This window comes from Ambystoma mexicanum, chromosome 6p, assembly GCF_040938575.1.
Source record: "Ambystoma mexicanum isolate Mex_15411 chromosome 6p, UKY_AmexF1_1, whole genome shotgun sequence".
Classification (NCBI taxonomy): domain Eukaryota; kingdom Metazoa; phylum Chordata; class Amphibia; order Caudata; family Ambystomatidae; genus Ambystoma; species Ambystoma mexicanum.
The window spans coordinates 47,068,637-47,084,055 of record NC_090935.1 but is presented as its reverse complement, the minus strand read 5'-3'; positions in this window follow the sequence as shown (position 1 = coordinate 47,084,055).

Sequence of the window (15,419 nt, the reverse complement as noted above, 5' to 3'; positions counted from 1 at the left end):
ATATATTTGTTGCAATAGGAGGTACGATATAATTTCCCGTTTGACAAGTCCATCCTCTATTTTTACAGCTACTGGGAGGAGTGAGTAGCTCAAAAACCCCTGCAACCTGTGGAGCGGCGCAGAGTCTCTGGAGGCTTGTGAGGCTTGTGTGGCTCCACCCCTTACACAATGGAGCGAGATAGGGAGCCGGGCTGGAAGCCCCTTACCCGACTGCAGCTACGGCGAGGCGCTTAAGGAGGAACCTCCAAACCTGCCTTATCATCGAGCCGGAATGAATCAACGTTGGGCAAAAAACAAGTAAGGAAATTGTGTAGCACTGTTTGCACGCTTGCATGTGCGATCAGCACGGCGAGCGAAGCGAGTGAATTGACGCGGTGCCAGTGCCGGTGCTCAAGCCCTTTTGACAATGTAGCGTTGCTGCCTCAGTGTCGCTGTGGGCGGGAGAATGCCATTAGTGCAAAAGTTTGTGTTATGGGAAGGTCGTTGTTAAACGAGGTAAATATCCCAAGTACGGACGAGCAAAGGAGGGAGCCGTGATTCCATCGCTGCGCATGCTAGCTTGGAGAGTGCTGCAGCAGAATGAACCGGTTGGGCTGCTCAATGATAGTCAGCTGGAGCGCAAAACACAGCGCCTCACGTCAGAAAGCACTGGCGCATGGCTGGAAAGAGCCGATCACTTTGATGATGTCGCCCTTGTTGCTCATTCTTTGAGCAGAACCCAAGATTTACCCGCCACATCATCTTCTCCTAATCAGGAGATGGGAGGAATGGGGGAGGCTAGACAGAGCATGTTATACCGTTGGGTAACAAACTCAACATCTCCCATGGATGATGAAACAAAGAGGGGCAATGAGTGGCTGGACCACCAAGAAATTCACCAAACATCCAAAGTCAGTGAAGTGGAAGATGAGAACGCTGCGAGTGAATCGGCCATAACAAAAAGCAAGGAGTCGGTTTGTGGTTCTCTTGTCAGTTGTGAATCTTCTGACCTCCTAAAAACAGGTGAGCCCTATGAAAAAAGTATGAGTCCAAGAGAGAGGCGCAATTCGTTGACAGTAGTCAACATGCTCCTTGAAAACTTAACTCAAATGAATGGTGCTTTAAATTCCAAAACATCAAACACCAACACTCCACCTGCAAAGCAGGTTTTGTTTAATGAACCAAGTGCCTTTGCCAATGCAAGCAAAGCCTCATCAAAAGCAGCAACATCTAAGAATCAATGGCCAGTAGGTGCTAAAAAAAGTAGACGGTTGGATCACAGTCCATCTCCTTCGATTCATTTCTCACAAAAAAGAATCAATTCTCGAAGTAAAGTATTGAGCCCGAGATTGAATATAAGTCGGATGAGAACACTGATACTGGACTCCAATAAAGAGATCTTAAAAGTGGGTAATGAAGAAGGGAAGTGCTTGGACTCCTCGTCTGATGAAACCTCATCAGAATCCTCCTTTATGGAACGCGATTATCCAAAATAAGAACATTATATTCCAAAGCAAGCAAAAAACATAACAGGAAGGACAGTGACGCTCACGAGGGGCTTAAAAATGCATTACAAGCTCTTCAACCATACCTAATGTCTTTCTCCATTGCACCATTGCTCAAAATGTATGAGCAAATCAATGAAAATCTTAAAGATTTGATAACGCTTTCAGCCCTAATGAACTTCAAGCTGGTAAGTGCCGAACTGGAAAGTGACTTGTCAAAAGAAAAACTATGGCAAAACATATGAAGAACTGATACATCTCGTAAAGAGTTGGTGGATCAAAAAAGAAATAACAGTGAAGACAAGAAGTTACTGGCTGAAGTAGCCATAAAAGCTTTAGGTTTGTTAAAACATAAGCAAAGCTTGTGTGGAAAAGAAAATGTGAATATGCAAACTGTTCCTCAACATCTAGTGAACAACAATACTTCAACTACAGTGACAATGGGGACTAATGGTGGGGCACAAACGGAATATGGTCTCCAAGACCGTGCCAATGTGATTAGTGCTCAACATGTGAACCATGCAACCATGGCTGGACCTTGTGGATTTTCCTGGTTGCAACAGCAAACTTTAAAAAACAGCCAGTCCCAAACTGAAAAACCTGCTTCGGAGATCATAGATCTAGAAAAGAAGGATGATCGGCTCTCAAGTCAAGGAGTTCAGCCATTAACAGGACTCACTGGTCTTTCGCCAAATCCTGTGAACTCAAATATTGTGGTGGATTTTGAGGCATCTCTTCCACAACCGTCAACATCTGCCAATGGTGATGGTATTATTGGGAATCCAGATGCGGTCGAAAGTCAGAAAAAGGTGGATAAGGGTAAAACCTACTCGATCTTTCAAAAGAACAAGAAATGTCTGCCAAATGACCTCAAACAAAAAAATTGAAAAACTAAATAACTAAGAGGAAACGAAATAACAACAGCTCAACAAAATGTCTGAGAAATTTAAAATCGGTGAACGTTTTTGTCAACTGAGAGCGGATTAATACTACTCACAATAGAGAGGAAAAAACAGTTAAGTACTCTGGTGAGTTGAATGCTGATGGTGTGGTAGATTTGGACTTCAGTACAGAGATTTCTCCAAGCGAACGAATGAATCTCTCCACGTATGAAGAGGAGGAATACATTGAAGACAGTAAAAAAGCTCAGGGAGATGGAAACATTGAGATCCCAGTTGCGATAACTGGTGATGAGACCCCCATAGTCTGGGTTAATGAGGAATTGGCTACCTCAAGTGCCAGTCAGAGTATGCCAATTGATCTTGCCTCCCGAGCACCCTAAGACCACAAACACTACAGATGAAGAACCAAGATTCATGTCTATGGATGAGAAAAGGAAGCACAAGGTAGCGTTAAGTTCCATACCGGAAAAAAACAATGATTTGGTCATAAGAAGAAAAGGATGTAATGGAGAGTCGAAGGAGAGCGAACCAAAGGAGTCCGAGATGAATCCTTCTAGAAATCTAGATAACAGCCCATTTTCCCGATCTGAGAACACACAAAAAGGGAAAGCCTAAGTGAAGATCGAGGGAGGTGGAACAAGACCTCAAAACGTAACAAATCATCTGAATGTTACGTCAAACCTGCAAAATATCAACTGATTAGTTTAGTTTAGTTTATTATTTATATAGCGCCGCCTGGCCCTGGGGCATCCAGGCGCTTGATATGGTTACACAGAAGTGAATGTGTTACAGGCAAGTGTTACGGGCATGGTAAGAGTATGCAAGCATTACATGAAGCGAAGACATTATAATACAGTTGCTGATAATATACACATTATAACACAGTTACAGGAAATATATACAGATTATGATGTATTTACAAGGTTTGAGAATGTGCAGATTATACAATATATATATATTGTATATCTTGAACGAATCTTGACTATTAAAGATGGTTTGACGCTCAACAGAAAAAACGTGTTGCGCTTATTGCATCATGTCCCAGGCTTAAGAGCAATAGAATTCAATGATATGCAAACTGTTACATTTCTTGATGAACCCAATAATGACAGAGTGCGGTTATACATAGACTCTAGACTAATTTGTGACCTTCTATTGAATGCTGTCTCCATCATCCTGTCTTTGAGTTTTGATATATATCAAAGAAACGGTTGGTAATAATGTGAGTAAACTTTCCAAGGAAGAGAGCAATGAGAACGAAATTGATCGGAGGAACAGTGACAAATCGATCAAAAATCCGACAATGATGATGAACTCACAGAATGAGATCACAAATAATAAGGACGGCAGAGATTTGTCTAGTGTTCGCACAAATGCGGACATTCGAGAAGAGGCACTGATGGGAAAAAAGATTAAAATCACGTTTCACTGCAATCCCAAACCCCAGGGAGGCAATAACGCTTCAACGGATAGTACAACGCAAAAACCAAAATCAAGTAATTGGAACTGGCTCTCTGGAGCATTAATAAGCCAACAAGAACATGCAAATCCAAGTTTCAACATCATAACATGGAACACAAGAGGCTTTAGTCATTTGTTTAAGGAAGCTCTAAGTTGGCCGGATGGCCTTGACATTATATGCTTACAGGAAACCTGGATGGTCAATTGTCCTATATCAGACGAGTTTGAGCTTGAAATAAATCTAGCTATAACAAGGCAAAAAGGTTGACCGTCCGCAGGTCTCCTGATCTTGGTGAGAAAAAATTCTGGCTTGAAAATTACTAGCACAACAAACCACACGAACCTCATACAACACATTGTGGTGGAATCAAAAAGACCATTAACTGGCACTACAACCCTGATTGATCTGATCAATGTCTACTGGCATCATAACATGGCAGGCACAATTACATGTATGAACACCGTGTATGAACTGATAGATGACATCAATGGTGCACTAGAGGCACTGAACATAATACTCTGTGGAGACGTACATTTAAACTGCATAAAATTGAACAAAAACATAAATGGAGAAGACAAAGGACTGCAAAAGATGGCACTAAGATGGTGTGCAGCTCTAGAGGAAAGAAACTTAATGATGATGAACGGAAATACTGAAGGTGACATTCCGGCACAAACCACCTGGAATGGTAAAAACCAGGACTCCATTATAGACTACTTCTTTGTCTCTGAAAATGTAAGTCTGCGTGTGGCTTCCCTGCAAATATCCACCTCTTCTTTAAGTGGTCATAGCCAACTTACATTAACCTTGATCTATCTGGAAATGAAGACGGCTCAGAGGTGGGATCAGAGTGTTCAGGTGGAACCTAGCAGAATACGCCTAAAAATAAAAATACACGATATCAAGGCAATTACAGAAATATACTGTTTAGAAGCGAGTGGTGCGACAAAGAATAAAGTGCAATATACCCATTTGCTACAACAGTATGCGTGTCATGATCAAGGTCTAAAAAACTGTTCATTTAAGCCTAAGCATGCGTACGATGTTGAAATAGCCAACAGAAATTGTCAGTTACACAAGGAACTGGGACATCATAGTACCCTAAGCAATTCTGCTCAGCTAATAGCAAAAAAAGCCAGTAGACAAAAATACAAAAACTGGATGATATCTCATAGATCAATTGTCCAGCAGCAAGATCTGGAAGTAATGATGAGAAGCGTGATGAACAAAAACTCACAGGACTTCTGGAAACTAATAAATAATGCTAGTTGTCAACAACAAGCCATTCAAGCAAATATGGTCAGTGAAGCACAATGTTTGACCCATTTTGGGTAAGAAGGGAAAATCAACAGAACCCAAGATGCCTCACTTGCCAAAATGTGATCTTCAGTTCGATGTGGAGTACATTCTGCAAAGCATTAAACGCAGCAGATCTTCGCGGACACCACGGCCGGATGGTCTAACAAAACACATCATAAAACAAAACCCCGAAGAGTGGGCTACTTTTTGTGCAAAATTGTTTGTGAATGTGGCCAGTGAGGGCATAACACCGGCAAGTTGGAAGAGTGCGATAGTGGTGCCGATTTTTTAAAAGGGCAATTGAGCTGAGCCAAAAGATTATAGACCTATTGCACTCTTGGACGTCCTCGGCAAACTCTATGCCACTCAGCTCCAAAAACAACTGTTGAGGTCGATAACATCAAGTGGCCATCTTGATTGTAGGCAGACTGGTTTTGTGAAAGGCGTGGGCTGTGGTCTGAACCTGATGATCCTTAATTTGCTGAAAATGGAAGCAATCAAAGCCAGCAAAAAGATCTATTTGGCGTTTGTCGACTTATCGCAAGCGTTTGACAGCATTGACAGGGATTATGGACTAAAATGATCGCTTGGAACTGTCCTTTAAGCTTACTAATGGCAATAAAAGACCTGCACACAGATACAGAGATAAGAGTGAGATTGGATCAAAAGGGCAACTTATCGGAACCCATAAAAACACATCAAGGTGTAAAACAGGGATGTCCCTTGGCATCGATCATATTCAATCTGTTCATCTCAGATATTGATGAGACATTTGCAGGAACAGATGCGTGTCCTCCCAAGATCAATGGAAACGTTGTCAACTGGATATTCTATACAGACAACCTAGTCCTTTTGGACTTAACACCTACAAGTCTCCAGCGCAAGCTAAATGCCTTAGAACAATATATCTAACAAAATGGTATGTGTGTTAACACAAACAAATCTGAGATATTATTGCTAAAGAATCTGCAAAAGGATAGACAAGCTACCGGGAAAAAAAACTTTGTGTGGAAAATGGGGAGTGAAACCATTGAAATCATCAAGCAAACCACTTATCTGGGCATGTGCGTTGGAGCCAGTATCAACGATGCCCCCTGGCTGGAAAAAATAAAAGACAAATGCAAGCAACTTGCGAATCAAACCAGCATCCTGAATAAAAAATGTGGCAAATTTTCACTAAAACCAGTCCATAACTTTTATAAGCAGAAGGCGGTCCCCGGTACTGATACACGGGGCGGAACACTCATTTTGGCCCAAGGTGCTTTGGATTCCAAGAGGTGTTACTACTGCATGCATAAGATATGAGCTCAGCTTGGTGTCTATTAATGAAAGAGTAACATGGAACACTCTTAACACATATTGTAAAATGATCATAGAACAGGTGAACCCCCAATTCTTGATCTTCAAAGACCCAGCAAGTAGAAATAGTGAGAGCATACTAACCTTGTGGGCTAAACGCTGTGAAAAAATACAGGACGACATAGGCACCAACAGCTGCACCTTGCAAACTAACCTGAATAAAGATAAATCCATACTGTGGGCACAAGATTGGCTAGACACAGGAGACGTACGCCTCAAACACAGACCCATGAGCCTGGTCCCAAATGAAGCAAGAAAGTACAACACGATCCAAACATACCTAGAAAACTTCCCGGGAAGAGCTCGAAGATCGATCTTCATGAAGTTCCGACTGAATCAAATTCAAACAAGAGAAACCCAAAGCTTCTGGATAAAAGATGGAACTGCACTATTAATGTGTCGTCTATGTGGAAAATATCCTGAGACATTGAAACATCTGACCTTGTTATGTCCATATTTGAGACAAGAACGGACAAACCACATGGGAAGTTTCATGGAAGCAGTAATCAAAGCATAAAGCAGTACTCAAAGCATAAAAAATGAGGACGTTGGATTGGTTGATCCTTGTAGATTGGAAAACATCGTCTTACTAGTGCTGTCTCCCTCTGCTTTCGTCTTCTTTACATTATCTGTGTAATGTGTATGGAATATATTAACTGTAAAATGTGAATTGAATATGTTAAAGGTTTGTAACAAACCAATTTTAAAAAAAATAACTTTTTTTTCAAAAAGAAACGACAAACACACCACACCATGAAAAGGGAGAAGGGACTATGGGGGTCATTACAAGGTTGGCGGTAAGGGGTTAACAGCACCGGTAAAGGTGCCGGTGCCTTTAACCCCTTACCGCTGCATTACGAGGTCCTTTAGCAGGTCCCGCTAAGGGCGGGTGGTTTTACCAGGTGCCCTTAGTGGGAGCCGCTAAAGGACCAGCATGCTAACAACAGGCCCATTATTAACGGGCCCGTTGTTAGCATGGTCCCCATTCCCATTGAGCCCTATGGGGGCTCGAATGGGAATGGGGATGGGTTCCCTGAATGGGGAAATACTGGGTCCTCAAAGGTTGGAATGGCCTGGTAATTCCCCATTCAGGGAACCTGGACCCAGTATGCGATAAGGGGGTAGCCATGGTGCTAATAGTGCCATGGCTACCTCCAACCTCGTAATGACCCCCTATGTGTAGTTCCCTTCTACCTCTTCCATGGCCATCTGGACTGTAGTTTTTTCCAAGATGAGAAACGGCCAACACACCATGGAAAGGGAGAAGGGACTATGTGTAGTTACCTTCTTCCTCTTCCATGATGGCAATCTTGGCATGAAGTTCTTGCCAAGTTGAGAAACGGCAAAAACGCTGGGATACTAATAGCAATAAACCACTCCGGGACGGGGTATTACTGGGGTAGGTAATGCCCCTGGCTACAGTTAGAGCACTCCCTTCACTCAGACTTCTAACTGACCTGGGGAATTACCTGGCATGGAAATGCCCCCTCCAATTGGGAGTGTATTGCTTGATGAGAGGCCAGAAGGGACAACGAGTGAAAATACCTCCTGGCAAAGAGAGTGATTGGGACCAGGAGAAAAAGTTGCATCTGCACATAACAATAGCAATTTCTGAGGCCCCTCCTGAGGCCCCTCCTGCAATCCTTGGCAGAATTTGCTGAAGGCAAAATTGTACTCACAGGGGTTTTCTGACTGTGGTGGGCTTGGACCGTGAATATGTTCAATGGACTGCAAAACCAGCAAGCACGAGAATCAGTGCAGGTGGGCCTGGGACTGTCCTTCCGTTACCCAAGAAGCCTAAACTCGACCCAGAGGACTTGGCAAACCACCGCGTACTTCCTCAGAATGTTCATTGAAAAACATTCTCCACTCAGTTGCACAGGAAGACCACTAGAGAAAAACCCTGACAGGGATCTCAATCCAGATCCTGGTCAAGATGAAGCACTGAGACCCCACCTACCCAGGTGTGGGCAATGCCCTCCTCGTCATGGAAAAAGGTATCCTCTGCCTACAGCCTCTGCTGGACCCGAGTGCCTCCTCGACGTTGTTGACCACACACTCTTTCTCAACATAGTCATCAGCCACACGTGGTTTTGACAACTCAGCTCTATTAGTACCCATCCTACCACATGGACGGGCATCATCGTGTCCAGATGGGCACCAGCAGGTCCCAATGATGCAGAGGAACCTGTGGAGTTCTTACCTCTACCTGACATACATAGCTGGCAACTACTAACTGGGATCAGGTCGGAGAGGCTTGCCTAACAGGACCCCCACATTTCTGATGTGCCTGGTGGGCAAAGTAGGGTGGCATAGCCGACCAGACCAGAGAGAAGACACCAACAAACTTGTTTGGAATTATAACTGCCCATGTTTAATCCTTTAACATTACTAAACATCATCACTGCATTAACCTCATTAAACAAGACCCAAATTGTTTACCCCAAACTTTTACTCAGTACATTTTCCCATAAATCATAAATCATATTAACATTTAGTTTTCCTTCTGACCGGCTGTCTCCGGGGGAACCTTCCACTCTGCCCCTTCTCGGCATTTTTACAGCAGTGAGGTCCCCCCTATGCCGTCTCAAACCTCCCCATCATACCCTATGTTGGGGGTGATCCCAGGAGGCACCCTTCTCTTGACCGACAGCTTCAGCCTCCTGGCCGCACCCCTCTTTTTCCAGCCACCTTACCATTGGACCCTCCTGCTGGGTCGAAGCCATCCCAGTGAGAGGCAGACCGTGCCCTCGCCACTGCACGAAATGGCGTCAGGGTCCTCCCGGGAGGGGCAAATCACTGAGCACATGGTCCTCCCAAGACTGCCCCCTACTCATCTACTCCTTCTGCCAATAGGGAGGGTGTGATGGAAACACTGAGTGGCTTTCCTGGTCGGCAGCATCAAGTCCACGGAGGTTTCGGGTGAGATCCACACGAGGCGTCCGGCATGGTCACAATGGTGAGTTTGGGGAGCTGCTGCTCTCTCTGCCCGAAGCCGACCCTTTTTAACGGCTAAGTGGTCTGCAGTGGTGCCTTGCAGACAGTGTTTTTAAACCGAGGACTTGAGTACTTTCTCTACATCCATTATTGGAGGCGTGGACGTGCCGAGCGCAGCTCTGTATTTCTTTGATAAACTGCATTAGACCGCAGAACGTGGAGCGGTTAAGTGTTGAGGGCTAAATGGTCTGTCGTGGTCCGCCAAGGATGGCGAGGAGCATGGAGTGTGGTTCAACTAGCGCTCCTTTCTTCAACATTGCCTTGGCACGGCCGCCTTGCTTCAAAATCATGCCGGGTCTATGCATCGGTAAGTCCACAGGGTGGAAGTTTGCAATCCCAGGTGAGCGCATGCGAGATGGGGTGTTTACCTTGCAACATCAACATTCCTCACTGGTAAGGGAACTTAGTGAAGTGCCTACTAATAACTACCAGAAGAGTGAAAAGGCAGATGGCTCAGTTTCATTAACCCACGCTGATCCAGAAGATTTGACGGATCACGTTGGGTTGGACCTTGTATCGGATGTGTCTATTTGGGAGCTGGTAATTTCCTTGGAACTGGCAAAAAGAGTATGCCTTTCTATGGGTGGTCCTTCCATACAATCTAACCATGGATCTTCCTTTAGCCCACGAGGCATGGAGGAGGTCAAACTTTATAAGGCTTCTCCTTATCATCCCCTGTCGCCTACGTTGGAGGCAGATATGTTTCCTGCTATTTGCCAGCCGGGGCCAGCTGAAAGACACTGCTCATCGCCAACACTTGATGAAAGGCTGACACGTGATCCTAAAGAGCGCACCATTACGGGTCATGATTATCAGGCTAAGGAAGAGCCTATGGCTGACTTTTTTTCCTTTCCTTTCCGGTTTTGTCAAGAATATTGGATACAGTGGATGGCGGGCATGACGTGAACATGTATGAATTAAGAGAAGTACGATCATCCTTAAAAGACTTGCTTGAAAAAGTGCACTTTATTGAAGGTTTTATTTTGGCATTGAGCGCCCCGGGGGTAATTTGTAAGAATTTTGGTTGGGGGTGCACCAACCGCTGTGAATTCTGTGTCTGTTGCCGCTCAAACCTCGAGGACTGATTCTTCTTGTTATTCTGCCTGGATGAGGGTGAGGGGGCGCGTCGCCAGAGCCCTTTACTAAAGTCTCAGAATCCCAGGTTATACCACTCTCTGAGACGATCCCCTCGCAACTGTTACCGGATGAAGTGGGAGGGTTGCTGCCCTCTGCCTGGGTGACTGCTATGGAAGAAGAAAGCTAAGAATATTACAAAAACTACCTTGGCACCCCCATACATGATAGAGGCTACCTTACATTTTCAAGATCTTTGAAGGCACAAATGGAAGTGTTCCCTGAAGAAGGAGATGATCAAGACGGCCTTCTGACCACCCAGGCACAGGTATCACTATCTAAGATGGGGGTACCCATAAGAAGGGCAAGACCCAGCTATTGAGGCCTACCCCTGGTGGTCAGCTGTTTTCAGTTGAATGAGAAGTAAATAAAAAAATCATTGATCGCGGTATACCTCAAACCAAATATGGCTGAAGTGGCCGAGGATTGATTGAATATCTCCTCTCTGTCAACATATCCTATGGAACGCGACAAGGAGGTCCCTCAGGCCTGCTTGCCGGAGAAGTTGATGCAACCGAAGGAATTAGCAGATATTGGTCAAGGAGTGCCAGGTTCCTCTGTGGCCTTCAATCCTATTCCTAAGAAACTCGAGCCCACAGTCCAACCCTCTGAGCCAGCAGGGGTGTTTGCCCAGTCACAGGCTATGGGATCCCTGAGCTTCTTGACTATGGAAGTAAGGAGGAAATCTCTGGCTAAGAGACCCGGGTTGGGATGCTTGTCGACAGGGTTAGTCAGATTCCATGGGGGCCCTCCTGGGGGTTCTACTTCCAGACTACCAGAGAGGGGTGAGGCCCCTGAGGTTGGACAAGTGCCTTTGCCCCCAGATATGACTATTCCAGTGGGGGGTTAGTTGAGTTATCTAAGCTTAAGCCGCACTTTTAAGGTTAAAAAGCTTTACCCATTAAATTGGCAATATATTTTGGCATTATTTGGTCCAATAACCAGGCTTCAATCACTTTTCTCTAAAGATATTGCCAGAATTTTCTTTCTAGACTTTCGACGGGTTGACATGGTCAAAATTGGCTTTGATTCAAAACTTCTTTACAATCTAGTTTGTCAAACATGGCGTATTCGCTGTCCAAGGATTGGCCGCAAGATATTTCAGAGGGACTTGTTCAGGGTGGAGATGCTGGCTCGGAGTTTAATCCATGTGAACCCTTAAAAATAAATGTACAATTGGCTGCTATGAAGGGCTACTCGCTGAATCACCCCAGTGAGGATTGCATCGTGGAATACTCATGGGTCTAGCCATCTTTGCTCGAATAATAAACTCTGGAATGAGGTGGACCTGTTATGCATCCAAGAATATCTTATACTTGACATCCCCCTAGCGGACGATTTCACTGTTATGCATGAGCCTGCGAGGAAGGGACCTAAGGGTCGACCATATGGTGGTCTAATTTGTGCTTGGCATTTTTCCTCTTGCTCTAATATTGAAAATATCTGTATGGGCCGTCCCGAACATGCTAGGCTGTAAAATAATATGGTTTTACCCATCTGTGCAAGTTTTAAGAGTGCTGATTATTTTAAATATTTATTTTAATCCTGCATCAACTGTTTTAACAGATTTCTTAGCAGCCATTTGAATGTATTTGATCTATATTTCTTGCTACCTAATGTGTGTTTTGTAATTTTGGGTGATTTTGATTCAGAATGTTTAGACTCAAAGCGGTATCTTCCGGGGTCCACTAGATGTTTTTCTCAATCCCCAAGATCTCGAGGGCTATTGTTCCGTGATTTATTCGATAGCTTGGAGCTGGTTCTCCTGAATGGGAACTCTTTGGGCGATGTCCCGTCTAGTTATACATGGTTAAATAGCCCTCACAACTCCAGCTTGGAGTTTGTATTTGTGTCTGCTCAGTTTGATCGTTTTGTTGATAACTTCAGTGTTGACTTTGACACAGCCAGTGATCACTCGCTCCTTAGGGCATGCTTTGGTGGCATCGGCATAACTGATCTTTCTGACCAGCTTTCAGATGCCATTGATATAAATCCTCGGAACCACACAGGCATTGGGAGACCCAAGTATGCCTGCCAGTTCAATGCCAGGATTGATCAGGATTTTGAGGGGCGACCTTTTGTAAATATGTGTCCACGTCTATTTTCCGCCCATTTGAAGAATACTCTTGTTGCCCTGATACCATCATCGACTCTCAGAAGAGATATTAGCCCCCCGGTACTCTGGCATAGGTCCAATGCAGAGGTTCGAGACTGGAAGAAGAAGCTGAGAGGGGACATCAGGAAAACCATAAGAATGGGCACCAATGTGGTGCGAATCATAGCCAAGCTCAAACAAGCCTATAGAAATTGGGTAAAGGGTCATTGTGCCTTGCTATTACAGATCGATGCAGAAAATATGCTTATGGCTTTGTCCTCTCGGAAGACGGCTAATTCTTTGAGACTTATTCGAAGGGGGAGAGGGGGCAACCTTTGTTGCAACATCAGCCCATTTCAGGTCAGGAGTGGGAGAACTATTTTAGTAACTTGTATGTAGTTGTAAACTGAACAGAGGTTTTGTTCGTTTGTGAAACCAGGGTTCTCTTTGGGTGTGGAGGCGTAGAACCTTTTGAATATTGATCCAGTAGGAATACATGCAGCGATTATGAAGGCCAAGTCTTCAAATGCCCCTGGACCCGATGGTCTATCCAACTTAACATTAAAATCAGAACCTCTTTTATGGGCTGATGTGCTATATCAGTTGTTCCGTAATGTGGTTGGCAGACTATGTGCCCGGATACTTGGAGGGAGGCAATCGTGGTAGTAATATACAAAAAGGGTGATAGGGCGAATCTGGGGAATTACCGCCCTATCTCCCTTTTGGATGCCTCCTACAAGATGTTTTCTGTTTTTATTTTATTGCGTGCGCCAGAAAGATGGGCTTTTTCTGCTAACAAGTTGGATTGTAATCAAAATGGCTTTCGCAAGGGAACAAGCACAGCCCTTAATTGCTTGGTGTTACAGCTTCTGAAGATCCAGGACTTCCAATCAAAGTGCACAATTAATTTTTATTTTCTTGATATTACCAAGGCGTTTGATTGTGTGGATCGAAACAAGCTTTGAGGGATGCTTAGGCTATGGGGTTGTCCTGAGGCCTGGGTTCAAATGCTCAAACGTCTGCATAAAGATATTGCAATCAGGGTCAGGTTGGACAAAAAGTGTATGTATTCGGAGTGGATGATGGCCTACGTCAGGGATGTGTCCCTGCCCCTTTTCTTTTCAATGTATACATCCTGGGAATTAGGGCAGCACTGGAGGGGCCAGGCATTAACCCCCCGAGGTTAGGCAATGTGAAAATTCAGTACCTCCTGTATGTGGATCATCTTGTGCCGCTTGACTACACGGCAGTGGGACTACAGAAGACTCTTCTGCGGGCTCAGGATTTCTTTAGGGACCTTAGGCTGACCACCAGCGTCACTAAATCCAAACCTTTGATTCTTAACCGCAGAAAGATCCTGTCGGGTAGGCCTAACTATGGATGGTATATTGATGGCAAGAAGCTGCAGGTGATCACTGATTTTAAATACCTTGGCGTTGTCATTAGATCAAATTGGTCAGTGTCGCCTTCAATCGAGGAATTAAGATTAGAAGCAATTACAGCCGCCATCCAAATTTGAGTGCTGGATAGAAAATATGGCCGTTTTTCATTAGTACCTGAACTCAAACTATATAACCAGGTGATTGTTCCAAAATTAGGTTATGGGGCAGAGGTCCGGGAGGGTAATTTGAATTGGGCCTAGGAGGAGGTATTAATTTGGAAGCAATTCCTGAATCTTCCAGGGGGCACTCAGCTTCCCCCTGTTAAACATATTCAGGGCATTACATCACTAGCCACGAAGGTTCTTTGGAGACGAATACTTCCATTGCGATCGATAATGTTTCCACCCTATTTATTCAACTTAACACACTGTTCAACTTGGGTAATTGTGTGGCTCTTATGGCCTGGGTGAACTCTGTTTTGACTGTGGTTGCTGAGAAATCTATATCCCTGGAAGATCTCGATCGTAACCCAGCAAAGATCAAGAAGTTACTATTTGAAGAAGATTGGAGCAAAAATTGGGAAAATCTCTGCTCTTATAAGTTGTTTGAGCACTTCTCTATGGACATCAAATCATACAATGCACCCCAGAAATATATAACCAAATATTCTTGAAAATGTATGATTATGTCTCAAATTAAATCTAATTTTAACTAATGATGTCGTCGGTAGCCGGTTAGAGGTCCCTTTGACTGATCACCTGTGTCGATGCTGTAGAATTAATGGTGAAACCTAGAAGCATTTAATTGCGGGGTGTTCAGCCCTAACTGTTCTCCATGAGGAAACTTTATCCTAATGATAGGCTGCTAATCAATTAAATGAATATACTGAAGTTGCTTCTACCTTTTTATGAAATGTCTCTGTTTTAAAGATGTTCTTTTTACTTCTTTTGTAAAATACGGATTCTTATTTTGTAAATGTGGTATTTGTGTATTATCTGGTAATTTGAATGTGTGTATAAAGTTTGTTTTGTAAACGAATGCACACAATAAATAAATAAATTGGTGCATAGTCCTTCCCCGAGAGTTCTCATGGGGGAAGAGAGGCTTTAAGAAGGCTTGCTGTGGAGCCACTCGGTGTGCTATTCTGGGACGGATTCTGGGGCCGCAAGGTAAAACTAATTCTGATAGACTCTGAGCTTTGCTTGGAAGCGGCCGACTCTGATAGGACTGCCTCCCTGGATGACCAGAAATGAAAGCACCGTCACCGTCTCCCACTTACACAGGACACAGTAGGATAGACACTCT